This window comes from Ambystoma mexicanum, assembly GCF_040938575.1.
Source record: "Ambystoma mexicanum isolate Mex_15411 chromosome 12 unlocalized genomic scaffold, UKY_AmexF1_1 Mex_chr12_unloc.1, whole genome shotgun sequence".
Taxonomy (NCBI): domain Eukaryota; kingdom Metazoa; phylum Chordata; class Amphibia; order Caudata; family Ambystomatidae; genus Ambystoma; species Ambystoma mexicanum.
The window spans coordinates 7,465,915-7,493,677 of NW_027182322.1; the positions used below are offsets into that span (position 1 = coordinate 7,465,915).

A 27,763-nucleotide genomic window follows, 5' to 3' on the forward strand; every position below is an offset into this window, starting at 1 on the left:
TCAAAGAGAACAAGAAGTTACACATGTTGGAAGTGAGGGTGAGACATTGAGGAGATATGATCCCCGTATGAAGCCGAGAGAAGGAGGAGGCGTGAACGTGCATCCATGTATGCAGGCGAGAAGGGAAGGAGCATTAGTCATGCATCCCTGCATGAGGGTGAGACAGGGAGGAGATATGATCCCCGTATGAAGCCGAGAGAAGGAGGAGGCGTGAACGTGCAGCCATGTATGCGGGCGAGACAGGAAGGAGCGTTGGTCATGCATCCCTGCATGAGGGTGAGACAGGGAGGAGATATGATCCCCGTATGAAGCCGAGAGAAGGAGGAGGGGTGAACGTGCATCCATGTATGCAGGCGAGAAGGGAAGGAGCATTGGTCATGCATCCCTGCATGAGGGTGAGACAGGGAGGAGATATGATCCCCGTATGAAGCCGAGAGAAGGAGGAGGCGTGAACGTGCATCCATGTATGCGGGCGAGACAGGAAGGAGCATTGGTCATGCATCCCTGCATGAGGGTGAGACAGGGAGGAGATATGATCCCCGTATGAAGCCGAGAGAAGGAGGAGGCGTGAATGTGCATCCATGTATGCGGCGAGACGGGAAGGAGCATTGGTCATGCATCCCTTCCTGAGGGTGAGACAGGGAGGAGATAAAATCCCTGTATGAAGCCGAGAGAACGAGGAGACATGAACGTGCATCCATGTATGCGGGCGAGAAGGGAAGGAGCATTGGTCATGCATCCCTGCATGAGGGTGAGACAGGGAGGAGATAAAATCCCTGTATGAAGCCAAGAGAACGAGGCGGCATGAACATGCATCCTTGTATGCAGGTGTGACATGGAGTCATCATGAACATGCATCCCTTTATAAGGACATAACATGGAGGACGCATGAACATGAATGCCTGAATTTTATGGTGGTGGCCTTCGGGTGATTTGGCACGTGCAATTGGTGAAGAGCACTTCTCCTGCGCAAAAAAATAAATGTACTATTAGCACCCCGGAGGGAGCCTCTGCACTTCTTATAGGGAGAAAACTCTGCAATGGAAGGGGACAGGGTCAATAACAGCTGTAAACTCTCACAAGACCATCACTGCTCTCACACTTTCCTGCTCTCAGGCTGGCGGGCCATTATCGGCCATGGCTGCCGCACCATTGCCAGGTTTGTGTAACTATATTATTTCTAATTGGCTCCACTTTGATGACTTTCATTTGGATTCTGACTTGATTATTGAGATCTTAAATAAGTGACTGGGGATCAGGTGTCCACTTATTCTCATGGATAACATCACAACCAACCTTTAATTCAAACATGAGTCATGACATCACAGATGGAGTACAGCTTATGATAGAGGTGGAACGTCACATTGTAGCAGCCCAAGTAGCTCGCCGTGATCGTATAGTGGTTAGTACTCTGCGTTGTGGCCGCAGCAACCTCGGTTCGCACGGCATTGCGGTGAGGCAATGTCACGGCAGTTGGGCAAATATTTTAGAATTTCCATTAATACATTGGCAATCTCTGTGGAGGACTGAAACAATTCGATATGTCCTGTTACTGTTATGAACCTTTTGTTTCTTTAATGCTCTTTGCACACTTTTTCATGGGTGACTGTAATGTATTTCAACCAAATCTAATTAAGAGCGCATTATGTGGTGACATTTGCAGTACATGAAACATTATAACACTGCCATTTACGTCAATAACCACTAGCTTGATTAAGACATATGTATTGCAGCGACAGTATTTCCCAGTTACAAATGGGAATAAAAACAACATACGCGAGGGATTGAACCAACGACATTTAACTGATGTTGCCAATGGAGCGCGTTACAGAGAGCGCGAGGTCCCGCCTTTACAGTCACACGCTGATGATAATACAGATGTTTAAATAAACAGGCATATCTGTGGACTTTTGGTCTTTCTACATTGGGACTCATAGTCTAGTCCTAGGCTATTGTAGGCACTGGCGTATCTTTTAGTGGAATGAGAGGCATTCTGTAGTCGCGTGAAAGGACCTTTCAAGTCAATCTGATCTGTATTGTCCTGTGAAAAAAAGCGTTCTTAGACACAGTGAGGAGTTTTTGGGGATAATGGGAAAATCATTTCCAACTAAATGACAGGAATTTCTTAGTCCAATCATGAGGTGTGCTAGGCTTTTTATACTGTGGCGGAAAGAGAGAGAGTATAACAGTCATTATAAATAAAGGGCCAAGGAAGTGACAGTTTATGGAAGGAACAATTTGCACATAGTTTTAGAATGTGGTCAGGAGGAGGACAATGTGCTTACACATATGAAACATTAGAAGGTAGACATTATGGAAGCACATATATTTCTTTATTTTTATTGTATTTGGGGAGAGGGGGTTAATATAGCACGTCCAATGTGGAAAAGTGCTTTCCATAGCACCTTGCATGTGGGCAACATCTAGAGCTGTGCAGTAGCCACCGATGCCCCAGACGTCAAAGAGAACAAGAAGTTACACATGTTGGAAGTGAGGGTGAGACATTGAGGAGATATGATCCCCGTATGAAGCCGAGAGAAGGAGGAGGCGTGAACGTGCATCCATGTATGCAGGCGAGAAGGGAAGGAGCATTGGTCATGCATCCCTGCATGAGGGTGAGACAGGGAGGAGATATGATCCCCGTATGAAGCCGAGAGAAGGAGGAGGCGTGAACGTGCATCCATGTATGCGGGCGAGACAGGAAGGAGCGTTGGTCATGCATCCTTGCATGAGGGATAGACAGGGAGGAGATATGATCCCCGTATGAAGCCGAGAGAAGGAGGAGGCGTGAACGTGCATCCATGTATGCAGGCGAGAGGGGAAGGAGCATTGGTCATGCATCCCTGCATGAGGGTGAGACAGGGAGGAGATATGATCCCCGTATGAAGCCGAGAGAAGGAGGAGGCGTGAACGTGCATCCATGTATGCGGGCGAGACAGGAAGGAGCATTGGTCATGCATCCCTGCATGAGGGTGAGACAGGGAGGAGATATGATCCCCGTATGAAGCCGAGAGAAGGAGGAGGCGTGAACGTGCATCCATGTATGCGGGCGAGACGGGAAGGAGCATTGGTCATGCATCCCTTCCTGAGGGTGAGACAGGGAGGAGATAAAATCCCCGTATGAAGCCGAGAGAACGAGAAGACATGAACGTGCATCCATGTATGCGGGCGAGAAGGGAAGGAGCATTGGTCATGCATCCCTGCATGAGGGTGAGACAGGGAGGAGATAAAATCCCTGTATGAAGCCAAGAGAACGAGGCGGCATGAACATGCATCCTTGTATGCAGGTGTGACATGGAGTCATCATGAACATGCATCCCTTTATAAGGACATAACATGGAGGACGCATGAACATGAATGCCTGAATTTTATGGTGGTGGCCATCGGGTGATTTGTCACGTGCAATTGGCGAAGAGCACTTCTCCTGTGCAAAAAAATAAATTTACTATTAGCACCCCGGAGGGAGCCTCTGCACTTCTTATAGGGAGAAAACTCTGCAATGGAAGGGGACAGGGTCAATAACAGCTGTAAACTCTCACAAGACCATCACTGCTCTCACACTTTCCTGCTCTCAGGCTGGCGGGCCATTATCGGCCCTGGCTGCCGCACCATTGCCAAGTTTGTGTAACTATATTATTTCTAATTGGCTCCACTTTGATGACTTTCATTTGGATTCTGACTTGATTATTGAGATCTTAAATAAGTGACTGGGGATCAGGTGTCCACGTATTCTCATGGATAACATCACAACCAACCTTTAATTCAAACATGAGTCATGACATCACAGATGGAGTACAGCTTATGATAGAGGTGGAACGTCACATTGTAGCAGCCCAAGTAGCTCGCCGTGATCGTATAGTGGTTAGTACTCTGCGTTGTGGCCGCAGCAACCTCGGATCGAATCTGAGTCACGGCATTGCGGTGAGGCAATGTCACGGCAGTTGGGCAGATATTTTAGAATTTCCATTAATACATTGGCAATCTCTGTGGAGGACTGAAACAATTCGATTTGTCCTGTTACTGTTATGAACCTTTTGTTTCTTTAATGCTCTTTGCACACTTTTTCATCGGGTGACTGTAATGTATTTCAACCAAATCTAATTAAGAGCGCATTATGTGGTGACATTTGCAGTACATGAAACATTATAACACTGCCATTTACGTCAATAACCACTAGCTTGATTAAGACATATGTATTGCAGCGACAGTATTTCCCAGTTACAAATGGGAATAAAAACAACATCCGCGAGGGATTGAACCAACGACATTTAACTGATGTTGCCAATGGAGAGCGTTACAGAGAGCGCGAGGTCCCGCCTTTACAGTCACATGCTGATGATAATACAGATGTTTAAATAAACAGGCATATCTGTGGACTTGTGGTCTTTCTACATTGGGACTCATAGTCTAGTCCTAGGCTATTGTAGGCACTAGCGTATCTTTTAGTGGAATGAGAGGCATTCTGTAGTCGCGTGAAAGGACCTTTCAAGTCAATCTGATCTGTATTGTCCTGTGAAAAAAAGCGTTCTTAGACACAGTGAGGAGTTTTTGGGGATAATGGGAAAATCATTTCCAACTAAATGACAGGAATTTCTTAGTCAAATCATGAGGTGTGCTATGCTTTTTTATACTGTGGTGGAAAGAGAGAGAGTATAACAGTCATTATAAATAAAGGGCCAAGGAAGTGACAGTTTATGGAAGGAACAATTTGCACATAGTTTTAGAATGTGGTCAGGAGGAGGACAATGTGCTTACACATATGAAACATTAGAAGGTAGACATTATGGAAGCACATATATTTCTTTATTTTTATTGTATTTGGGGATAGGGGGTTAATATAGCACATCCAATGTGGAAAAGTGCTTTCAATAGCACCTTGCAGGTGGGAGACATCTAGAGCTGTGCAGTAGCCGCCCATGCCCCAGACGTCAAAGAGAACAAGAAGTTACACATGTTGGAAGTGAGGGTGAGACATTGAGGAGATATGATCCCCGTATGAAGCCGAGAGAAGGAGGAGGTGTGAACGTGCATCCATGTATGCAGGCGAGAAGGGAAGGAGCATTGGTCATGCATCCCTGCATGAGGGTGAGACAGGGAGGAGATATGATCCCCGTATGAAGCCGAGAGAAGGAGGAGGCGTGAACGTGCATCCATGTATGCGGGCGAGACAGGAAGGAGCGTTGGTCATGCATCCCTGCATGAGGGTGAGACAGGGAGGAGATATGATCCCCGTATGAAGCCGAGAGAAGGAGGAGGCGTGAACGTGCATCCATGTATGCAGGCGAGAAGGGAAGGAGCATTGGTCATGCATCCCTGCATGAGGGTGAGACAGGGAGGAGATATGATCCCCGTATGAAGCCGAGAGAAGGAGGAGGCGTGAACGTGCATCCATGTATGCGGGCGAGACGGGAAGGAGCATTGGTCATGCATCCCTTCCTGAGGGTGAGACAGGGAGGAGATAAAATCCCTGTATGAAGCCGAGAGAACGAGGAGACATGAACGTACATCCATGTATGCGGGCGAGAAGGGAAGGAGCATTGGTCATGCATCCCTGCAGGAGGGTGAGACAGGGAGGAGATAAAATCCCTGTATGAAGCCAAGAGAACGAGGTGGCATGAACATGCATCCTTGTATGCAGGTGTGAGATGGAGTCATCATGAAAATGCATCCCTTTATAAGGACATAACATAGAGGACGCATGAACATGAATGCCTGAATTTTATGGTGATGGCCTTCGGGTGATTTGGCACGTGCAATTGGTGAAGAGCACTTCTCCTGCGCAAAAAAATAAATTTACTATTAACACCCCGGAGGGAGCCTCTGCACTTCTTATAGGGAGAAAACTCTGCAATGGAAGGGGACAGGGTCAATAACAGCTGTAAACTCTCACAAGACCATCACTGCTCTCACACTTTCCTGCTCTCAGGCTGGCGGGCCATTATCGGCCCTGGCTGCCGCACCATTGCCAAGTTTGTGTAACTATATTATTTCTAATTGGCTCCACTTTGATGACTTTCATTTGGATTCTGACTTGATTATTGAGATCTTAAATAAGTGACTGGGGATCAGGTGTCCACGTATTCTCATGGATAACATCACAACCAACCTTTAATTCAAACATGAGTCATGACATCACAGATGGAGTACAGCTTATGATAGAGGTGGAACGTCACATTGTAGCAGCCCAAGTAGCTCGCCGTGATCGTATAGTGGTTAGTACTCTGCGTTGTGGCCGCAGCAACCTCGGTTCGAATCCGAGTCACGGCATTGCGGTGAGGCAATGTCACGGCAGTTGGGCAGATATTTTAGAATTTCCATTAATACATTGGCAATCTCTGTGGAGGACTGAAACAATTCGATTTGTCCTGTTACTGTTATGAACCTTTTGTTTCTTTAATGCTCTTTGCACACTTTTTCATCGGGTGACTGTAATGTATTTCAACCAAATCTAATTAAGAGCGCATTATGTGGTGACATTTGCAGTACATGAAACATTATAACACTGCCATTTACGTCAATAACCACTAGCTTGATTAAGACATATGTATTGCAGCGACAGTATTTCCCAGTTACAAATGGGAATAAAAACAACATCCGCGAGGGATTGAACCAACGACATTTAACTGATGTTGCCAATGGAGAGCGTTACAGAGAGCGCGAGGTCCCGCCTTTACAGTCACATGCTGATGATAATACAGATGTTTAAATAAACAGGCATATCTGTGGACTTGTGGTCTTTCTACATTGGGACTCATAGTCTAGTCCTAGGCTATTGTAGGCACTGGCGTATCTTTTAGTGGAATGAGAGGCATTCTGTAGTCGCGTGAAAGGACCTTTCAAGTCAATCTGATCTGTATTGTCCTGTGAAAAAAAGCGTTCTTAGACACAGTGAGGAGTTTTTGGGGATAATGGGAAAATCATTTCCAACTAAATGACAGGAATTTCTTAGTCAAATCATGAGGTGTGCTAGGCTTTTTTATACTGTGGTGGAAAGAGAGAGAGTATAACAGTCATTATAAATAAAGGGCCAAGGAAGTGACAGTTTATGGAAGGAACAATTTGCACATAGTTTTAGAATGTGGTCAGGAGGAGGACAATGTGCTTACACATATGAAACATTAGAAGGTAGACATTATGGAAGCACATATATTTCTTTATTTTTATTGTATTTGGGGATAGGGGGTTAATATAGCACATCCAATGTGGAAAAGTGCTTTCAATAGCACCTTGCAGGTGGGAGACATCTAGAGCTGTGCAGTAGCCGCCCATGCCCCAGACGTCAAAGAGAACAAGAAGTTACACATGTTGGAAGTGAGGGTGAGACATTGAGGAGATATGATCCCCGTATGAAGCCGAGAGAAGGAGGAGGTGTGAACGTGCATCCATGTATGCAGGCGAGAAGGGAAGGAGCATTGGTCATGCATCCCTGCATGAGGGTGAGACAGGGAGGAGATATGATCCCCGTATGAAGCCGAGAGAAGGAGGAGGCGTGAACGTGCATCCATGTATGCGGGCGAGACAGGAAGGAGCGTTGGTCATGCATCCCTGCATGAGGGTGAGACAGGGAGGAGATATGATCCCCGTATGAAGCCGAGAGAAGGAGGAGGCGTGAACGTGCATCCATGTATGCAGGCGAGAAGGGAAGGAGCATTGGTCATGCATCCCTGCATGAGGGTGAGACAGGGAGGAGATATGATCCCCGTATGAAGCCGAGAGAAGGAGGAGGCGTGAACGTGCATCCATGTATGCGGGCGAGACGGGAAGGAGCATTGGTCATGCATCCCTTCCTGAGGGTGAGACAGGGAGGAGATAAAATCCCTGTATGAAGCCGAGAGAACGAGGAGACATGAACGTACATCCATGTATGCGGGCGAGAAGGGAAGGAGCATTGGTCATGCATCCCTGCAGGAGGGTGAGACAGGGAGGAGATAAAATCCCTGTATGAAGCCAAGAGAACGAGGTGGCATGAACATGCATCCTTGTATGCAGGTGTGAGATGGAGTCATCATGAAAATGCATCCCTTTATAAGGACATAACATAGAGGACGCATGAACATGAATGCCTGAATTTTATGGTGGTGGCCTTCGGGTGATTTGGCACGTGCAATTGGTGAAGAGCACTTCTCCTGCGCAAAAAAATAAATTTACTATTAACACCCCGGAGGGAGCCTCTGCACTTCTTATAGGGAGAAAACTCTGCAATGGAAGGGGACAGGGTCAATAACAGCTGTAAACTCTCACAAGACCATCACTGCTCTCACACTTTCCTGCTCTCAGGCTGGCGGGCCATTATCGGCCCTGGCTGCCGCACCATTGCCAGGTTTGTGTAACTATATTATTTCTAATTGGCTCCACTTTGATGACTTTCATTTGGATTCTGACTTGATTATTGAGATCTTAAATAAGTGACTGGGGATCAGGTGTCCACTTATTCTCATGGATAACATCACAACCAACCTTTAATTCAAACATGAGTCATGACATCACAGATGGAGTACAGCTTATGATAGAGGTGGAACGTCACATTGTAGCAGCCCAAGTAGCTCGCCGTGATCATATAGTGGTTAGTACTCTGCGTTGTGGCTGCAGCAACCTCGGTTCGAATCCGAGTCACGGCATTGCGGTGAGGCAATGTCACGGCAGTTGGGCAGATATTTTAGAATTTCCATTAATACATTGGCAATCTCTGTGGAGGACTGAAACAATTCGATATGTCCTGTTACTGTTATGAACCTTTTGTTTCTTTAATGCTCTTTGCACACTTTTTCATCGGGTGACTGTAATGTATTTCAACCAAATCTAATTAAGAGCGCATTATGTGGTGACATTTGCAGTACATGAAACATTATAACACTGCCATTTACGTCAATAACCACTAGCTTGATTAAGACGTATTGCAGCGACAGTATTTCCCAGTTACAAATGGGAATAAAAACAACATCCGTGAGGGATTGAACCAACGACATTTAACTGATGTTGCCAATGGAGCGCGCTACAGAGAGCGCGAGGTCCCGCCTTTACAGTCACACGCTGATGATAATACAGATGTTTCAATAAACAGGCATATCTGTGGACTTGTGGTCTTTCTACATTGGGACTCATAGTCTAGTCCTAGGCTATTGTAGGCAAAGGCGTATCTTTTAGTGGAATGAGAGGCATTCTGTAGTCGCGTGAAAGGACCTTTCAAGTCAATCTGATCTGTATTGTCCTGTGAAAAAAAGCGTTCTTAGACACAGTGAGGAGTTTTTGGGGATAATGGGAAAATCATTTCCAACTAAATGACAGGAATTTCTTAGTCCAATCATGAGGTGTGCTAGGCTTTTTTATACTGTGGCGGAAAGAGAGAGAGTATAACAGTCATTATAAATAAAGGGCCAAGGAAGTGACAGTTTATGGAAGGAACAATTTGCACATAGTTTTAGAATGTGGTCAGGAGGAGGACAATGTGCTTACAAATATGAAACATTAGAAGGTAGACATTATGGAAGCACATATATTTCTTTATTTTTATTGTATTTGGGGAGAGGGGGTTAATATAGCACGTCCAATGTGGAAAAGTGCTTTCCATAGCACCTTGCAGGTGGGCGACATCTAGAGCTGTGCAGTAGCCACCCATGCCCCAGACGTCAAAGAGAACAAGAAGTTACACATGTTGGAAGTGAGGGTGAGACATTGAGGAGATATGATCCCCGTATGAAGCCGAGAGAAGGAGGAGGCGTGAACGTGCATCCATGTATGCAGGCGAGAAGGGAAGGAGCATTGGTCATGCATCCCTGCATGAGGGTGAGACAGGGAGGAGATATGATCCCCGTATGAAGCCGAGAGAAGGAGGAGGCGTGAACGTGCATCCATGTATGCGGGCGAGACAGGAAGGAGCGTTGGTCATGCATCCCTGCATGAGGGTGAGACAGGGAGGAGATATGATCCCCGTATGAAGCCGAGAGAAGGAGGAGGCGTGAACGTGCATCCATGTATGCAGGCGAGAAGGAGCATTGGTCATGCATCCCTGCATGAGGGTGAGACAGGGAGGAGATATGATCCCCGTATGAAGCCGAGAGAAGGAGGAGGCGTGAACGTGCATCCATGTATGCGGGCGAGACAGGAAGGAGCATTGGTCATGCATCCCTGCATGAGGGTGAGACAGGGAGGAGATATGATCCCCGTATGAAGCCGAGAGAAGGAGTAGGCGTGAACGTGCATCCATGTATGCGGGCGAGACGGGAAGGAGCATTGGTCATGCATCCCTTCCTGAGGGTGAGACAGGGAGGAGATAAAATCCCCGTATGAAGCCGAGAGAACGAGGAGACATGAACGTGCATCCATGTATGCGGGCGAGAAGGGAAGGAGCATTGGTCATGCATCCCTGCATGAGGGTGAGACAGGGAGGAGATACAATCCCTGTATGAAGCCAAGAGAACGAGGTGGCATGAACATGCATCCTTGTATGCAGGTGTGACATGGAGTCATCATGAACATGCATCCCTTTATAAGGACATAACATGGAGGACGCATGAACATGAATGCCTGAATTTTATGGTGGTGGCCTTCGGGTGATTTGGCACGTGCAATTGGTGAAGAGCACTTCTCCTGCGCAAAAAAATAAATTTACTATTAGCACCCCGGAGGGGCCTCTGCACTTCTTATAGGGAGAAAACTCTGCAATGGAAGGGGACAGGGTCAATAACAGCTGTAAACTCTCAAAAGACCATCACTGCTCTCACACTTTCCTGCTCTCAGGCTGGCGGGCCATTATCGGCCCTGGCTGCCGCACCATTGCCAGGTTTGTGTAACTATATTATTTCTAATTGGCTCCACTTTGATGACTTTCATTTGGATTCTGACTTGATTATTGAGATCTTAAATAAGTGACTGGGGATCAGGTGTCCACTTATTCTCATGGATAACATCACAACCAACCTTTAATTCAAACATGAGTCATGACATCACAGATGGAGTACAGCTTATGATAGAGGTGGAACGTCACATTGTAGCAGCCCAAGTAGCTCGCCGTGATCGTATAGTGGTTAGTACTCTGCGCTGTGGCCGCAGCAACCTCGGTTCGAATCCGAGTCACGGCATTGCGGTGAGGCAATGTCACAGCAGTTGGGCAGATATTTTAGAATTTCCATTAATACATTGGCAATCTCTGTGGAGGACTGAAACAATTCGATATGTCCTGTTACTGTTATGAACCTTTTGTTTCTTTAATGCTCTTTGCACACTTTTTCATCGGGTGACTGTAATGTATTTCAACCAAATCTAATTAAGAGCGCATTATGTGGTGACATTTGCAGTACATGAAACATTATAACACGGCCATTTATGTCAATAACCACTATCTTGATTAAGACATATGTATTGCAGCGACAGTATTTCCCAGTTACAAATGGGAATAAAAACAACATCCGCGACGGATTGAACCAACGACATTTAACTGATGTTGCCAATGGAGTGCGTTACAGAGAGCGCGAGGTCCCGCCTTTACAGTCACACGCTGATGATAATACAGATGTTTAAATAAACAGGCATATCTGTGGACTTGTGGTCTTTCTACATTGGGACTCATAGTCTAGTCCTAGGCTATTGTAGGCAAAGGCGTATCTTTTAGTGGAATGAGAGGCATTCTGTAGTCGCGTGAAAGGACCTTTCAAGTCAATCTGATCTGTATTGTCCGGTGAAAAAAAGCGTTCTTAGACACAGTGAGGAGTTTTTGGGGATAATGGGAAAATCATTTCCAACTAAATGACAGGAATTTCTTAGTCCAATCATGAGGTGTGCTAGGCTTTTTTATACTGTGGCGGAAAGAGAGAGAGTATAACAGTCATTATAAATAAAGGGCCAAGGAAGTGACAGTTTATGGAAGGAACAATTTGCACATAGTTTTAGAATGTGGTCAGGAGGAGAACAATGTGCTTACACATATGAAACATTAGAAGGTAGACATTATGGAAGCACATATATTTCTTTATTTTTATTATATTTGGGGAGAGGGGGTTAATATAGCACGTCCAATGTGGAAAAGTGCTTTCCATAGCACCTTGCAGGTGGGCGACATCTATAGCTGTGCAGTAGCCACCCATGCCCCAGACGTCAAAGAGAACAAGAAGTTACACATGTTGGAAGTGAGGGTGAGACATTGAGGAGATATGATCCCCGTATGAAGCCGAGAGAAGGAGTAGGCGTGAACGTGCATCCATGTATGCAGGCGAGAAGGGAAGGAGCATTGGTCATGCATCCCTGCATGATGGTGAGACAGGGAGGAGATATGATCCCCGTATGAAGCCGAGAGAAGGTGGAGGCGTGAACGTGCATCCATGTATGCGGGCGAGACAGGAAGGAGCATTGGTCATGCATCCCTGCATGAGGGTGAGACAGGGAGGAGATATGATCCCCGTATGAAGCCGAGAGAAGGAGGAGGCGTGAACGTGCATCCATGTATGCAGGCGAGAAGGGAAGGAGCATTGGTCATGCATCCCTGCATGAGGGTGAGACAGGGAGGAGATATGATCCCCGTATGAAGCCGAGAGAAGGAGGAGGCGTGAACGTGCATCCATGTATGCGGGCGAGACAGGAAGGAGCATTGGTCATGCATCCCTGCATGAGGGTGAGACAGAGAGGAGATATGATCCCCGTATGAAGCCGAGAGAAGGAGGAGGCGTGAACGTGCATCCATGTATGCGGGCGAGATGGTAAGGAGCATTGGTCATGCATCCCTTCCTGAGGATGAGACAGGGAGGAGATAAAATCCCCGTATGAAGCCGAGAGAACGAGGAGACATGAACGTGCATCCATGTATGCGGGCGAGAAGGGAAGGAGCATTGGTCATGCATCCCTGCATGAGGGTGAGACAGGGAGGAGATAAAATCCCTGTATGAAGCCAAGAGAACGAGGCGGCATGAACATGCATCCTTGTATGCAGGTGTGACATGGAGTCATCATGAACATGCATCCCTTTATAAGGACATAACATGGAGGACGCATGAACATGAATGCCTGAATTTTATGGTGGTGGCCTTCGGGTGATTTGGCACGTGCAATTGGTGAAGAGCACTTGTCCTGCGCAAAAAAATAAATGTACTATTAGCACCCAGGAGGGAGCCTCTGCACTTCTTATAGGGAGAAAACTCTGCAATGGAAGGGGACAGGGTCAATAACAGCTGTAAACTCTCACAAGACCATCACTGCTCTCACACTTTCCTGCTCTCAGGCTGGCGGGCCATTATCGGCCCTGGCTGCCGCACCATTGCCAGGTTTGTGTAACTATATTATTTCTAATTGGCTCCACTTTGATGACTTTCATTTGGATTCTGACTTGATTATTGAGATCTTATATAAGTGACTGGGGATCAGGTGTCCACTTATTCTCATGGATAACATCACAACCAACCTTTAATTCAAACATGAGTCATGACATCACAGATGGAGTACAGCTTATGACAGAGGTGGAACGTCACATTGTAGCAGCCCAAGTAGCTCGCCGTGATCGTATAGTGGTTAGTACTCTGCAGGACTGAAACAATTCGATATGTCCTGTTACTGTTATGAACCTTTTGTTTCTTTAATGCTCTTTGCACACTTTTTCATCGGGTGACTGTAATGTATTTCAACCAAATCTAATTAAGAGCGCATTATGTGGTGACATTTGCAGTACATGAAACATTATAACACTGCCATTTACGTCAATAACCACTAGCTTGATTAAGACATATGTATTGCAGCGACAGTATTTCCCAGTTACAAATGGGAATAAAAACAACATCCGCGAGGGATTGAACCAACGACATTTAACTGATGTTGCCAATGGAGCGCGTTACAGAGAGCGCGAGGTCCCGCCTTTACAGTCACATGCTGATGATAATACAGATGTTTAAATAAACAGGCATATCTGTGGACTTGTGGTCTTTCTACATTGGGACTCATAGTCTAGTCCTAGGCTATTGTAGGCACTGGCGTATCTTTTAGTGGAATGAGAGGCATTCTGTAGTCGCGTGAAAGGACCTTTCAAGTCAATCTGATCTGTATTGTCCTGTGAAAAAAAGCGTTCTTAGACACAGTGAGGAGTTTTTGGGGATAATGGGAAAATCATTTCCAACTAAATGACAGGAATTTCTTAGTCCAATCATGAGGTGTGCTAGGCTTTTTTATACTGTGGCGGAAAGAGAGAGAGTATAACAGTCATTATAAATAAAGGGCCAAGGAAGTGACAGTTTATGGAAGGAACTATTTGCACATAGTTTTAGAATGTGGTCAGGAGGAGGACAATGTGCTTACACATATGAAACATTAGAAGGTAGACATTATGGAAGCACATATATTACTTTATTTTTATTGTATTTGGGGAGAGGGGGTTAATATAGCACGTCCAATGTGGAAAAGTGCTTTCCATAGCACCTTGCAGGTGGGCGACATCTAGAGCTGTGCAGTAGCCACCCATGCCCCAGACGTCAAAGAGAACAAGAAGTTACACATGTTGGAAGTGAGGGTGAGACATTGAGGAGATATGATCCCCGTATGAAGCCGAGAAAAGGAGGAGGCGTGAACGTGCATCCATGTATGCAGGCGAGAAGGGAAGAAGCATTGGTCATGCATCCCTGCATGAGGGTGAGACAGGGAGGAGATATGATCCCCGTATGAAGCCGAGAGAAGGAGGAGGCGCGAACGTGCATCCATGTATGCGGGCGAGACAGGAAGGAGCATTGGTTATGCATCCCTGCATGAGGGTGAGACAGGGAGGAGATATGATCCCCGTATGAAGCCGAGAGAAGGAGGAGGCGTGAACGTGCATCCATGTATGCAGGCGAGAAGGGAAGGAGCATTGGTCATGCATCCCTGCATGAGGGTGAGACAGGGAGGAGATATGATCCCTGTATGAAGCCGAGAGAAGGAGGAGGCGTGAACGTGCATCCATGTATGCGGGCGAGACAGGAAGGAGCATTGGTCATGCATCCCTGCATGAGGGTGAGACAGAGAGGAGATATGATCCCCGTATGAAGCTGAGAGAAGGAGGAGGCGTGAACGTGCATCCATGTATGCGGGCGAGATGGGAAGGAGCATTGGTCATGCATCCCTTCCTGAGGATGAGACAGGGAGGAGATAAAATCCCCGTATGAAGCCGAGAGAACGAGGAGACATGAACGTGCATCCATGTATGCGGGCGAGAAGGGAAGGAGCATTGGTCATGCATCCCTGCATGAGGGTGAGACAGGGAGGAGATAAAATCCCTGTATGAAGCCAAGAGAACGAGGCGGCATGAACATGCATCCTTGTACGCAGGTGTGACATGGAGTCATCATGAACATGCATCCCTTTATAAGGACATAACATGGAGGACGCATGAACATGAATGCCTGAATTTTATGGTGGTGGCCTTCGGGTGATTTGGCACGTGCAATTGGTGAAGAGCACTTCTCCTGCGCAAAAAAATAAATGTACTATTAGCACCCCGGAGGGAGCCTCTGCACTTCTTATAGGGAGAAAACTCTGCAATGGAAGGGGACAGGGTCAATAACAGCTGTAAACTCTCACAAGACCATCACTGCTCTCACACTTTCCTGCTCTCAGGCTGGCGGGCCATTATCGGCCCTGGCTGCCGCACCATTGCCAGGTTTGTGTAACTATATTATTTCTAATTGGCTCCACTTTGATGACTTTCATTTGGATTCTGACTTGATTATTGAGATCTTAAATAAGTGACTGGGGATCAGGTGTCCACTTATTCTCATGGATAACATCACAACCAACCTTTAATTCAAACATGAGTCATGACATCACAGATGGAGTACAGCTTATGATAGAGGTGGAACGTCACATTATAGCAGCCCAATTAGCTCGCCATGATCGTATAGTGGTTAGTACTCTGCGTTGTGGCGGCAGCAACCTCGGTTCGAATCTGAGTCACGGCATTGCGTTGAGGCAATGTCACTGCAGTTGGGCAGATATTTTAGAATTTCCATTAATACATTGGCAATCTCTGTGGAGGACTGAAACAATTCGATATGTCCTGTTACTGTTATGAACCTTTTGTTTCTTTAATGCTCTTTGCACACTTTTTCATCGGGTGACTGTAATGTATTTCAACCAAATCTAATTAAGAGCGCATTATGTGGTGACATTTGCAGTACATGAAACATTATAACACTGCCATTTACGTCAATAACCACTAGCTTGATTAAGACATATGTATTGCAGCGACAGTATTTCCCAGTTACAAATGGGAATAAAAACAACATCCGCGAGGGATTGAACCAACGACATTTAACTGATGTTGCCAATGGAGCGCGTTACAGAGAGCGCGAGGTCCCGCCTTTACAGTCACACGCTGATGATAATACAGATGTTTAAATAAACAGGCATATCTGTGGACTTGTGGTCTTTCTACATTGGGACTCATAGTCTAGTCCTAGGCTATTGTAGGCACTGGCGTATCTTTTAGTGGAATGAGAGGCATTCTGTAGTCGCGTGAAAGGACCTTTCAAGTCAATCTGATCTGTATTGTCCTGTGAAAAAAAGCGTTCTTAGACACAGTGAGGAGTTTTTGGGGATAATGGGAAAATCATTTCCAACTAAATGACAGGAATTTCTTAGTCCAATCATGAGGTGTGCTAGGCTTTTTTATACTGTGGCGGAAAGAGAGAGAGTATAACAGTCATTATAAATAAAGGGCCAAGGAAGTGACAGTTTATGGAAGGAACAATTTGCACATAGTTTTAGAATGTGGTCAGGAGGAGGACAATGTGCTTACACATATGAAACATTAGAAGGTAGACATTATGGAAGCACATATATTTCTTTATTTTTATTGTATTTGGGGAGAGGGGGTTAATATAGCACGTCCAATGTGGAAAAGTGCTTTCCATAGCACCTTGCAGGTGGGCGACATCTAGAGCTGTGCAGTAGCCACCCATGCCCCAGACGTCAAAGAGAACAAGAAGTTACACATGTTGGAAGTGAGGGTGAGACATTGAGGAGATATGATCCCCGTATGAAGCCGAGAAAAGGAGGAGGCGTGAACGTGCATCCATGTATGCAGGCGAGAAGGGAAGGAGCATTGGTCATGCATCCCTGCATGAGGGTGAGACAGGGCGGAGATATGATCCCCGTATGAAGCCGAGAGAAGGAGGAGGCGTGAACGTGCATCCATGTATGCGGGCGAGACAGGAAGGAGCATTGGTCATGCATCCCTGCATGAGGGTGAGACAGGGAGGAGATATGATCCCCGTATGAAGCCGAGAGAAGGAGGAGGCGTGAACGTGCATCCATGTATGCAGGCGAGAAGGGAAGGAGCATTGGTCATGCATCCCTGCATGAGGGTGAGACAGGGAGGAGATATGATCCCCGTATGAAGCCGAGAGAAGGAGGAGGCGTGAACGTGCATCCATGTATGCGGGCGAGACAGGAAGGAGCATTGGTCATGCATCCCTGCATGAGGGTGAGACAGAGAGGAGATATGATCCCCGTATGAAGCCGAGAGAAGGAGGAGGCGTGAACGTGCATCCATGTATGCGGGCGAGATGGGAAGGAGCATTGGTCATGCATCCCTTCCTGAGGATGAGACAGGGAGGAGATAAAATCCCCGTATGAAGCCGAGAGAACGAGGAGACATGAACGTGCATCCATGTATGCGGGCGAGAAGGGAAGGAGCATTGGTCATGCATCCCTGCATGAGGGTGAGACAGGGAGGAGATAAAATCCCTGTATGAAGCCAAGAGAACGAGGTGGCATGAACATGCATCCTTGTATGCAGGTGTGACATGGAGTCATCATGAAAATGCATCCCTTTATAAGGACATAACATGGAGGACGCATGAACATGAATGCCTGAATTTTATGGTGGTGGCCTTCGGGTGATTTGGCACGTGCAATTGGTGAAGAGCACTTCTCCTGCACAAAAAAATAAATTTACTATTAGCACCCCGGAGGGAGCCTCTGCACTTCTTATAGGGAGAAAACTCTGCAATGGAAGGGGACAGGGTCAATAACAGCTGTAAACTCTCACAAGACCATCACTGCTCTCACACTTTCCTGCTCTCAGGCTGGCGGGCCATTATCGGCCCTGGCTGCCAACCCATTGCCAGGTTTGTGTAACTATATTATTTCTAATTGGCTCCACTTTGATGACTTTCATTTGGATTCTGACTTGATTATTGAGATCTTAAATAAGTGACTGGGGATCAGGTGTCCACTTATTCTCATGGATAACATCACAACCAACCTTTAATTCAAACATGAGTCATGACATCACAGATGGAGTACAGCTTATGATAGAGGTGGAACGTCACATTGTAGCAGCCCAAGTAGCTGGCCTTGATCATATAGTGGTTAGTACTCTGCGTTGTGGCCGCAGCAACCTCGGTTAGAATCCGAGTCACGGCATGGCAGTTGGGCAGATATTTTAGAATTTCCATTAATACATTGGCAATCTCTGTGGAGGACTGAAACAATTCGATATGTCCTGTTACTGTTATGAACCTTTTGTTTCTTTAATGCTCTTTGCACACTTTTTCATCGGGTGACTGTAATGTATTTCAACCAAATCTAATTAAGAGCGCATTATGTGGTGACATTTGCAGTACATGAAACATTATAACACTGCCATTTACGTCAATAACCACTAGCTTGATTAAGACATATGTATTGCAGCAACAGTATTTCCCAGTTACAAATGGGAATAAAAACAACATCCGCGAGGGATTGAACCAACGACATTTAACTGATGTTGCCAATGGAGCGCGTTACAGAGAGCGCGAGGTCCCGCCTTTACAGTCACACGCTGATGATAATACAGATGTTTAAATAAACAGGCATATCTGTGGACTTGTGGTCTTTCTACATTGGGACTCATAGTCTAGTCCTAGGCTATTGTAGGCAAAGGCGTATCTTTTAGTGGAATGAGAGGCATTCTGTAGTCGCGTGAAAGGACCTTTCAAGTCAATCTGATCTGTATTGTCCTGTGAAAAAAAGCGTTCTTAGACACAGTGAGGAGTTTTTGGGGATAATGGGAAAATCATTTCCAACTAAATGACAGGAATTTCTTAGTCCAATCATGAGGTGTGCTAGGCTTTTTTATACTGTGGCGGAAAGAGAGAGAGTATAACAGTCATTATAAATAAAGGGCCAAGGAAGTGACAGTTTATGGAAGGAACAATTTGCACATAGTTTTAGAATGTGGTCAGGAGGAGGACAATGTGCTTACACATATGAAACATTAGAAGGTAGACATTATGGAAGCACATATATTTCTTTATTTTTATTGTATTTGGGGAGAGGGGGTTAATATAGCACGTCCAATGTGGAAAAGTGCTTTCCATAGCACCTTGCAGGTGGGCGACATCTAGAGCTGTGCAGTAGCCACCCATGCCCCAGACGTCAAAGAGAACAAGAAGTTACACATGTTGGAAGTGAGGGTGAGCCATTGAGGAGATATGATCCCCGTATGAAGCCGAGAGAAGGAGGAGGCGTGAACGTGCATCCATGTATGCAGGCGAGAAGGGAAGGAGCATTGGTCATGCATCCCTGCATGAGGGTGAGACAGGGAGGAGATATGATCCCCGTATGAAGCCGAGAGAAGGAGGAGGCGTGAACGTGCATCCATGTATGCGGGCGAGACAGGAAGGAGCGTTGGTCATGCATCCCTGCATGAGGGTGAGACAGGGAGGAGATATGATCCCCGTATGAAGCCGAGAGAAGGAGGAGGCGTGAACGTGCATCCATGTATGCAGGCGAGAAGGGAAGGAGCATTGGTCATGCATCCCTGCATGAGGGTGAGACAGGGAGGAGATATGATCCCCGTATGAAGCCGAGAGAAGGAGGAGGCGTGAACGTGCATCCATGTATGCGGGCGAGACAGGAAGGAGCATTGGTCATGCATCCCTGCATGAGGGTGAGACAGGGAGGAGATATGATCCCCGTATGAAGCCGAGAGAAGGAGGAGGCGTGAACGTGCATCCATGTATGCGGGCGAGACGGGAAGGAGCATTGGTCATGCATCCCTTCCTGAGGGTGAGACAGGGTGGAGATAAAATCCCCGTATGAAGCCGAGAGAACGAGGAGACATGAACGTGCATCCATGTATGCGGGCGAGAAGGGAAGGAGCATTGGTCATGCATCCCTGCATGAGGGTGAGACAGGGAGGAGATAAAATCCCTGTATGAAGCCAAGAGAACGAGGCGGCATGAACATGCATCCTTGTATGCAGGTGTGACATGGAGTCATCATGAACCTGCATACCTTTATAAGGACATAACATGGAGGATGCATGAACATGAATGCCTGAATTTTATGGTGGTGGCCTTCGGGTGATTTGGCACGTGCAATTGGTGAAGAGCACTTCTCCTGCGCAAAAAAATAAATTTACTATTAGCACCCCGGAGGGAGCCTCTGTACTTCTTATAGGGAGAAAACTCTGCAATGGAAGGGGACATGGTCAATAACAGCTGTAAACTCTCACAAGACCATCACTGCTCTCACACTTTCCTGCTCTCAGGCTGGCGGGCCATTATCGGCCCTGGCTGCCGCACCATTGCCAGGTTTGTGTAACTATATTATTTCTAATTGGCTCCACTTTGATGACTTTCATTTGGATTCTGACTTGATTATTGAGATCTTAAATAAGTGACTGGGGATCAGGTGTCCACTTATTCTCATGGATAACATCACAACCAACCTTTAATTCAAACATGAGTCATGACATCACAGATGGAGTACAGCTTATGATAGAGGTGGAACGTCACATTGTGGCAGCCCAAGTAGCTCGCCGTGATCATATAGTGGTTAGTACTCTGTGTTGTGGCCGCAGCAACCTCGGTTCGAATCCGAGTCACGGCATTGCGGTGAGGCAATGTCACGGCAGTTGGGCAGATATTTTAGAATTTCCATTAATACATTCGCAATCTCTGTGGAGGACCGAAACAATTCGATATGTCCTGTTACTGTTATGAACCTTTTTTTTTCTTTAATGCTCTTTGCACACTTTTTCATCGGGTGACTGTAATGTATTTCAACCAAATCTAATTAAGAGCGCATTATGTGGTGACATTTGCAGTACATGAAACATTATAACACTGCCATTTACGTCAATAACCACTAGCTTGATTAAGACATATGTATTGCAGCGACAGTATTTCCCAGTTACAAATGGGAATAAAAACAACATCCGCGAGGGATTGAACGAACGACATTTAACTGATGTTGCCAATGGAGCGCGTTACAGAAAGCGCGAGGTCCCGCCTTTACAGTCACACGCTGATGATAATACAGATGTTTAAATAAACAGGCATATCTGTGGACTTGTGGTCTTTCTACATTGGGACTCATAGTCTAGTCCTAGGCTATTGTAGGCACTGGCGTATCTTTTAGTGGAATGAGAGGCCTTCTGTAGTCGCGTGAAAGGACCTTTCAAGTCAATCTGATCTGTATTGTCCTGTGAAAAAAAGCGTTCTTAGACACAGTGAGGAGTTTTTGGGGATAATGGGAAAATCATTTCCAACTAAATGACAGGAATTTTTTAGTCCAATCATGAGCTGTGCTAGGCTTTTTTATACTGTGGCGGAAAGAGAGAGAGTATAACAGTCATTATAAATAAAGGGCCAAGGAAGTGACAGTTTATGGAAGGAACAATTTGCACATAGTTTTAGAATGTGGTCAGGAGGAGGACAATGTGCTTACACATATGAAACATTAGAAGGTAGACATTCTGGAAGCACATATATTTCTTTATTTTTATTGTATTTGGGGAGAGGGGGTTAATATAGCACGTCCAATGTGGAAAAGTGCTTTCCATAGCACCTTGCAGGTGGGCGACATCTAGAGCTGTGCAGTAGCCACCCATGCCCCAGACGTCAAAGAGTACAAGAAGTTACACATGTCGGAAGTGAGGGTGAGACATTGAGGAGATATGATCCCCGTATGAAGCCGAGAGAAGGAGGAGGCGTGAACGTGCATCCATGTATGCAGGCGAGAAGGGAAGGAGCATTGGTCATGCATCCCTGCATGAGGGTGAGACAGGGAGGAGATATGATCCCCGTATGAAGCCGAGAGAAGGAGGAGGCGTGAACGTGCAACCATGTATGCGGGCGAGACAGGAAGGAGCGTTGGTCATGCATCCCTGCATGAGGGTGAGCCAGGGAGGAGATATGATCCCCGTATGAAGCCGAGAGAAGGAGGAGGCGTGAACGTGCATCCATGTATGCAGGCGAGAAGGGAAGGAGCATTGGTCATGCATCCCTGCATGAGGGTGAGACAGGGAGGAGATATGATCCCCGTATGAAGCCGAGAGAAGGAGGAGGCGTGAACGTGCATCCATGTATGTGGGCGAGACAGGAAGGAGCATTGGTCATGCATCCCTGCATGAGGGTGAGACAGGGAGGAGATATGATCCCCGTATGAAGCCGAGAGAAGGAGGAGGCGTGAATGTGCATCCATGTATGCGGGCGAGACGGGAAGGAGCATTGGTCATGCATCCCTTCCTGAGGGTGAGACAGGGAGGAGATAAAATCCCTGTATGAAGCCGAGAGAACGAGGAGACATGAACGTGCATCCATGTATGCGGGCGAGAAGGGAAGGAGCATTGGTCATGCATCCCTGCATGAGGGTGAGACAGGGAGGAGATAAAATCCCTGTATGAAGCCAAGAGAACGAGGCGGCATGAACATGCATCCTTGTATGCAGGTGTGACATGGAGTCATCATGAACATGCATCCCTTTATAAGGACATAACATGGAGGACGCATGAACATGAATGCCTGAATTTTATGGTGGTGGCCTTCGGGTGATTTGGCACGTGCAATTGGTGAAGAGCACTTCTCCTGCGCAAAAAAATAAATGTACTATTAGCACCCCGGAGGGAGCCTCTGCACTTCTTATAGGGAGAAAACTCTGCAATGGAAGGGGACAGGGTCAATAACAGCTGTAAACTCTCACAAGACCATCACTGCTCTCACACTTTCCTGCTCTCAGGCTGGCGGGCCATTATCGGCCCTGGCTGCCGCACCATTGCCAGGTTTGTGTAACTATGTTATTTCTAATTGGCTCCACTTTGATGACTTTCATTTGGATTCTGACTTGATTATTGAGATCTTAAATAAGTGACTGGGGATCAGGTGTCCACTTATTCTCATGGATAACATCACAACCAACCTTTAATTCAAACATGAGTCATGACATCACAGATGGAGTACAGCTTATGATAGAGGTGGAACGTCACATTGTAACAGCCAAAGTAGCTCGCCGTGATCGTATAGTGGTTAGTACTCTGCGTTGTGGCCGCAGCAACCTCGGTTCGAATCCGAGTCACGGCATTGCGGTGAGGCAATGTCACGGCAGTTGGGCAGATATTTTAGAATTTCCATTAATACATTGGCAATCTCTGTGGAGGACTGAAACAATTCGATATGTCCTGTTACTGTTATGAACCTTTTGTTTCTTTAATGCTCTTTGCACACTTTTTCATCGGGTGACTGTAATGTATTTCAACCAAATCTAATTAAGAGCGCATTATGTGGTGACATTTGCAGTACATGAAACATTATAACACTGCCATTTACGTCAATAACCACTAGCTTGATTAAGACATATGTATTGCAGCGACAGTATTTCCCAGTTACAAATGGGAATAAAAACAACATCCGCGAGGGATTGAACCAACGACATTTAACTGATGTTGCCAATGGAGCGCGTTACAGAGAGCGCGAGGTCCCGCCTTTACAGTCACACGCTGATGATAATACAGATGTTTAAATAAACAGGCATATCTGTGGACTTGTGGTCTTTCTACATTGGGACTCATAGTCTAGTCCTAGGCTATTGTAGGCACTGGCGTATCTTTTAGTGGAATGAGAGGCATTCTGTAGTCGCGTGAAAGGACCTTTCAAGTCAATCTGATCTGTATTGTCCTGTGAAAAAAAGCGTTCTTAGACACAGTGAGGAGTTTTTGGGGATAATGGGAAAATCATTTCCAACTAAATGACAGGAATTTCTTAGTCCAATCATGAGGTGTGCTAGGCTTTTTTATACTGTGGCGGAAAGAGAGAGAGTATAACAGTCATTATAAATAAAGGGCCATGGAAGTGACAGTTTATGGAAGGAACAATTTGCACATAGTTTTAGAATGTGGTCAGGAGGAGGACAATGTGCTTACACATATGAAACATTAGAAGGTAGACATTATGGAAGCACATATATTTCTTTATTTTTATTGTATTTGGGGAGAGGGGGTTAATATAGCACGTCCAATGTGGAAAAGTGCTTTCCATAGCACCTTGCAGGTGGGCGACATCTAGAGCTGTGCAGTAGCCACCCATGCCCCAGACGTCAAAGAGAACAAGAAGTTACACATGTTGGAAGTGAGGGTGAGCCATTGAGGAGATATGATCCCCGTATGAAGCCGAGAGAAGGAGGAGGCGTGAACGTGCATCCATGTATGCAGGCGAGAAGGGAAGGAGCATTGGTCATGCATCCCTGCATGAGGGTGAGACAGGGAGGAGATATGATCCCCGTATGAAGCCGAGAGAAGGAGGAGGCGTGAACGTGCATCCATGTATGCGGGCGAGACAGGAAGGAGCGTTGGTCATGCATCCCTGCATGAGGGTGAGACAGGGAGGAGATATGATCCCCGTATGAAGCCGAGAGAAGGAGGAGGCGTGAACGTGCATCCATGTATGCAGGCGAGAAGGGAAGGAGCATTGGTCATGCATCCCTGCATGAGGGTGAGACAGGGAGGAGATATGATCCCCGTATGAAGCCGAGAGAAGGAGGAGGCGTGAACGTGCATCCATGTATGCGGGCGAGACAGGAAGGAGCATTGGTCATGCATCCCTGCATGAGGGTGAGACAGGGAGGAGATATGATCCCCGTATGAAGCCGAGAGAAGGAGGAGGCGTGAATGTGCATCCATGTATGCGGGCGAGACGGGAAGGAGCATTGGTCATGCATCCCTTCCTGAGGGTGAGACAGGGAGGAGATAAAATCCCTGTATGAAGCCGAGAGAACGAGGAGACATGAACGTGCATCCATGTATGCGGGCGAGAAGGGAAGGAGCATTGGTCATGCATCCCTGCATGAGGGTGAGACAGGGAGGAGATAAAATCCCTGTATGAAGCCAAGAGAACGAGGCGGCATGAACATGCATCCTTGTATGCAGGTGTGACATGGAGTCATCATGAACATGCATCCCTTTATAAGGACATAACATGGAGGACGCAGGAACATGAATGCCTGAATTTTATGGTGGTGGCCTTCGGGTGATTTGGCACGTGCAATTGGTGAAGAGCACTTCTCCTGTGCAAAAAAATAAATGTACTATTAGCACCCCGGAGGGAGCCTCTGCACTTCTTATAGGGAGAAAACTCTGCAATGGAAGGGGACAGGGTCAATAACAGCTGTAAACTCTCACAAGACCATCACTGCTCTCACACTTTCCTGCTCTCAGGCTGGCGGGCCATTATCGGCCCTGGCTGCCGCACCATTGCCAGGTTTGTGTAACTATATTATTTCTAATTGGCTCCACTTTGATGACTTTCATTTGGATTCTGACTTGATTATTGAGATCTTAAATAAGTGACTGGGGATCAGGTGTCCACTTATTCTCATGGATAACATCACAACCAACCTTTAATTCAAACATGAGTCATGACATCACAGATGGAGTACAGCTTATGATAGAGGTGGAACGTCACATTGTAGCAGCCCAAGTAGCTCGCCGTGATTGTATAGTGGTTAGTACTCTGCGTTGTGGCCACAGCAACCTCGGTTCGAATCCGAGTCACTGGATTGCGGTGAGGCAATGTCACGGCATTTGGGCAGATATTTTAGAATTTCCATTAATACATTGGCAATCTCTGTGGAGGACTGAAACAATTCGATATGTCCTGTTACTGTTATGAACCTTTTGTTTCTTTAATGCTCTTTGCAAACTTTTTCATCGGGTGACTGTAATGTATTTCAACCAAATCTAATTAAGAGCGCATTATGTGGTGACATTTGCAGTACATGAAACATTATAACACTGCCATTTACGTCAATAACCACTAGCTTGATTAAGACATATGTATTGCAGCGACAGTATTTCCCAGTTACAAATGGGAATAAAAACAACATCCGCGAGGGATTGAACCAACGACATTTAACTGATGTTGCCAATGGAGCGCGTTACAGAGAGCGCGAGGTCCCGCCTTTACAGTCACACGCTGATGATAATACAGATGTTTAAATAAACAGGCATATCTGTGGACTTGTGGTCTTTCTACATTGGGACTCATAGTCTAGTCCTAGGCTATTGTAGGCACTGGCGTATCTTTTAGTGGAATGAGAGGCATTCTGTAGTCGCGTGAAAGGACCTTTCAAGTCAATCTGATCTGTATTGTCCTGTGAAAAAAAGCGTTCTTAGACACAGTGAGGAGTTTTTGGGGATAATGGGAAAATCATTTCCAACTAAATGACAGGAATTTCTTAGTCCAATCATGAGGTGTGCTAGGCTTTTTTATACTGTGGCGGAAAGAGAGAGAGTATAACAGTCATTATAAATAAAGGGCCAAGGAAGTGACAGTTTAGGGAAGGAACAATTTGCACATAGTTTTAGAATGTGGTCAGGAGGAGGACAATGTGCTTACACATATGAAACATTAGAAGGTAGACATTATGGAAGCACATATATTTCTTTATTTTTATTGTATTTGGGGAGAGGGGGTTAATATAGCACGTCCAATGTGGAAAAGTGCTTTCCATAGCACCTTGCAGGTGGGCGACATCTAGAGCTGTGCAGTAGCCACCCATGCCCCAGACGTCAAAGAGAACAAGAAGTTACACATGTTGGAAGGGAGGGTGAGACATTGAGGAGATATGATCCCCGTATGAAGCCGAGAGAAGGAGGAGGCGTGAACGTGCATCCATGTATGCAGGCGAGAAGGTAAGGAGCATTGGTCATGCATCCCTGCATGAGGGTGAGACAGGGAGGAGATATGATCCCCGTATGAAGCCGAGAGAAGGAGGAGGCGTGAACGTGCATCCATGTATGCGGGCGAGACAGGAAGGTGCGTTGGTCATGCACCCCTGCATGAGGGTGAGACAGGGAGGAGATATGATCCCCGTATGAAGCCGAGAGAAGGAGGAGGCGTGAACGTGCATCCATGTATGCAGGCGATAAGGGAAGGAGCATTGGTCATGCATCCCTGCATGAGGGTGAGACAGGGAGGAGATATGATCCCCGTATGAAGCCGAGAGAAGGAGGAGGCGTGAACGTGCATCCATGTATGCGGGCGAGACTGGAAGGAGCATTGGTCATGCATCCCTGCATGAGGGTGAGACAGGGAGGAGATATGATCCCCGTATGAAGCCGAGAGAAGGAGGAGGCGTGAACGCGCATCCATGTATGCGGGCGAGACGGGAAGGAGCATTGGTCATGCATCCCTGCATGAGGGTGAGACAGGGAGGAGATAAAATCCCTGTATGAAGCCAAGAGAACGAGGCGGCATGAACATGCATCCTTGTATGCAGGTGTGACATGGAGTCATCATGAACATGCATCCCTTTATAAGGACATAACATGGAGGACGCATGAACATGAATGCCTGCATTTTATGGTGGTGGCCTTCGGGTGATTTGGCACGTGCAATTGGTGAAGAGCACTTCTCCTGCGCAAAAAAATAAATTTACTATTAGCACCCCGGAGGGAGCCTCTGCACTTCTTATAGGGAGAAAACTCTGCAATGGAAGGGGACAGGGTCAATAACAGCTGTAAACTCTCACAAGACCATCACTGCTCTCACACTTT

At 46.4% G+C, this 27,763-nt stretch overlaps 3 non-coding genes across 3 annotated transcripts; all 3 read left to right on the plus strand.

The window, feature by feature from the left end:
* Positions 1-6,195: 6,195 nt before the first annotated feature.
* On the plus strand, positions 6,196-6,267 carry TRNAH-GUG (transfer RNA histidin (anticodon GUG)). The gene has a single exon. It is a non-coding gene; the product is annotated as a tRNA-His (tRNA).
* Positions 6,268-11,006: 4,739 nt separating this feature from the next.
* TRNAH-GUG (transfer RNA histidin (anticodon GUG)) lies at positions 11,007-11,078 on the plus strand. Its single transcript has one exon. It is a non-coding gene; the product is annotated as a tRNA-His (tRNA).
* A 12,144-nt stretch (positions 11,079-23,222) lies between these two features.
* Positions 23,223-23,294, plus strand: TRNAH-GUG (transfer RNA histidin (anticodon GUG)). The gene has a single exon. It is a non-coding gene; the product is annotated as a tRNA-His (tRNA).
* Positions 23,295-27,763: the final 4,469 nt, after the last annotated feature.